Genomic DNA, 2929 nt, shown 5'->3' on the forward strand with positions numbered 1-2929 from the left:
CTGCACTCCATTCTGCTTGTCAGTGAAGGTTTTGTTAAGTTTATAATTTTTTTCGCAGTGACATTAATTGCTGATCCACCGTAAGATAGATATAAAACTTCAGTCTTGCGCACAAATATTATTACACTGTTTTTGTACCGTTTATGATATACCGGAACAGTGTTTGCTGTGGCTTTCGATCTCTGCATCATTTTCTAAGGTCATGTAATTCACACACACACCAAAAAAAAAAAAAATAAATAAATAAATACAAATAAATAAATAAATAAATAAATAAAAATAAATTAAATTAAATCAAATAATAATAATAATGATAATAATAATAATGATAATAATAATGATAATAATAATAATAATAATAATAATAATAATAATAATAATAATAATAATAATATAAAATAGATAAATCACTCAATCAATCAATAAATAAATAAATAAATAAATGCACTAATAATTTACATGCCTTTATACTAATTCTCCTATCATTTGGAAATAATTGTACCATCTTATGTCATGTGTTTGAATTTACAACATCACGTAATGTAACCTAGCATTACTTAATCTAACTTAACCTAACCTAACACTACTTAAACAACAAACCTAACCTAACCAACTAACCCTAACCTGGATTGGCTTTATCATCACGTGACCCTTTAAATTGCGTGGCTCCGTGTGTAGTGTGTACTGGCGTTCCTTCAAAACCATCGCTCGCTGCCAGACGCCCAAGAACTCGGCAAGGGAGGCAGTAAAAAAAGGCATATGGCGAGACAGAGGTCCGCTGAACCCACGCCTGACCCACGTGATCGCCCAGCCCTGAGGCAGCGACCTTTGTGTGTGTGTGTGTGTGTACGACTCCTTCTTACGTACATGTGTGTGTGTGTGTGTCTGTGTGTGTGTGTGTGTGTGTGTACGACTCCTACTTACGTACATGTGTGAGTGTGTGTGTTTACGTACTTATGCCACGCCTCGCCACCACAAACAGCACCTTTACTCACACACTCACCTTCCTTATCACCGCACTGAAATAACACTTGCATGGACTTCCTCTTCTTATCTCTAAATTCCATCACAATCAGAATTTCCTTTCAGTACAAACTATTTCAGCGCGTTTCATGATTCACTTATCTTGTCCTTGGCTCTTCCTTATCTTAAATTTAAGAAGTTTTCTTCAATAACACATTTCTTATCACAAAAATAACGATAACAAGTGATATCCTGAAACCTGAGACATAACATCGCATTTCATTACCTTAACGGACACACTCGTTCAATGTATTCACCGTTATGACTTCAGTAACTTCAAGAATTTCACATCAAACGTGAACATCACCACATCACATCATCTTCCTAACCCTTTCCTAGCCACACATGCCACGTTTTTGCATAGACACCATCATTTCAAGTTATTACACCCTTCCATGGCTATCAATCCGACCTGAAGCGTGTAACGGAAGGAGAGGAAAGGAGAAAGAGAGAGACACAGACAGACAGACAGACAGCGGGGTAAGACTTCCTTGATTTGCCAGTCGTCACGTTTCCATGTATCACTCGCCAGGAACAGTGAAAGAGAAGAAGAAACAGACAGACAGATAGACAATAGAGAGAGATTTTCTTGACTCAACCACTGTCACGTTTTTACCACTCACTAAGCACACTGAAAGAAAAGGAGAGAGACAGAAAGAGACAAATAAAACAACAGGGTGGGATTTTCTTGACTCACCGCTTGTCACGTTTCTATCACTCACCAAGAACAGTTGTGAGCGACTTGGACTGTAGACGCGTGTATCTTCTCGTAGCCTCCAGTCAGGTCTGTGAGGGGCGGGCGGCGTGTCCTCCCTCGCCTCGTTGCAGCAGGAATGATACCAGCGGCTCTCGTCCGTCAAAAGTCGATACCTTGGAGTGTGTCGGCGCATGCGCTATATTCGCTATCTCAGCACTCCCCCTCCTCGCCCTCCCTCTTACTCTCCCTCAAACCTTGCCCCTGTGCGTGAATGGCGAGGCCACACACGCTCACACAGACAAAGCACGTGGGTTTGTGTTTGTGTGTTAGGAGAGGTGGAGGAGTGCAGCGTTTGGATTAGTGTGAAAGGGTTTGGTAAAACAAGGCAGATAAATTTAGAGTGTTTTCTTTCAGTGTCTTCTTGGTATGGGCACTCGTCTTGGTATTCTTTTTCTTTCTTTTCACTCTCCCTTGCTTATCATTCTCCTCCTCCTCTTGCCTTATCGACAAGTGTTCACCCTGATGGTAATAAGTCGTATGATTTGCTGTGTGTGTGTGTGTGTGTGTGTGTGTGTGTGTGTGTGTGTGTGGGTGGGTGGGTGGGTGTGTGCTCGCGGAAAAGCGTAGAGACAAGCGCTTCCTCGGTTTCCTTGAGATGATTCACACACACACACACACACACACACACACACACACACATTACCTGTCTTACCTGTCTGTGCACCGCCTACCTATCCTCCTTACCCTGTTGACGAGGCCGCCTGAGGACCACCTCGTCAATGTAAGTTTTGTACGTGACACATTTTTTTTTCCTAAAACATTTCTTCCTACGGTGCACTCTTATACACGCTGGCCACGTCATGTACCCCTCTGTCTACCCCAGTATTCCCAATTACCCTTTGAAAAACTTCATGCACCCTGTGGTGTGTCATGCATCCAGGTTGACTGTAACTACTGCAAATCAGAACAGGGATAAGAATTATTATTTTTTTTTCCTGATATTAAATATAACTTTTGTTTCACACAATTCTTCTTTTTTATGATGCTTTATTTGCTGTCGAGTTGCGTTCTCTATACTACAAGAAAAAGAAAAGACAGAAAAAAGGAAAAAGAAAAAAGAAAAAAAGAAGAGATAAGAATATACAGGGTGTCCCATAAGTTTCCATACATATGGTATCACGAGCGCCATTACAAGCATAAATCCAGATG

General features: G+C 40.7%; 1 protein-coding gene across 2 annotated transcripts in view; it reads right to left on the minus strand.

Moving 5' to 3' along the window:
- Window positions 1-1885, minus strand: part of LOC135111417 (equilibrative nucleobase transporter 1-like) — a 22169-nt gene extending 20284 nt beyond the window's left edge. Inside the window, exon 1 of one of the 2 annotated variants that reach the window (XM_064024686.1) lies at window positions 1746-1885. The gene's annotated coding sequence lies outside the window, so the exon portion shown is untranslated. Of the gene's footprint in view, window positions 1-1720 lie in introns of both variants that reach the window. The other variant, XM_064024688.1, reaches the window with a different exon arrangement.
- Window positions 1886-2929: the final 1044 nt, after the last annotated feature.

The sequence above is a fragment of the Scylla paramamosain genome, chromosome 22 (assembly GCF_035594125.1).
Source record: "Scylla paramamosain isolate STU-SP2022 chromosome 22, ASM3559412v1, whole genome shotgun sequence".
Taxonomy (NCBI): Eukaryota; Metazoa; Arthropoda; class Malacostraca; order Decapoda; family Portunidae; genus Scylla; species Scylla paramamosain.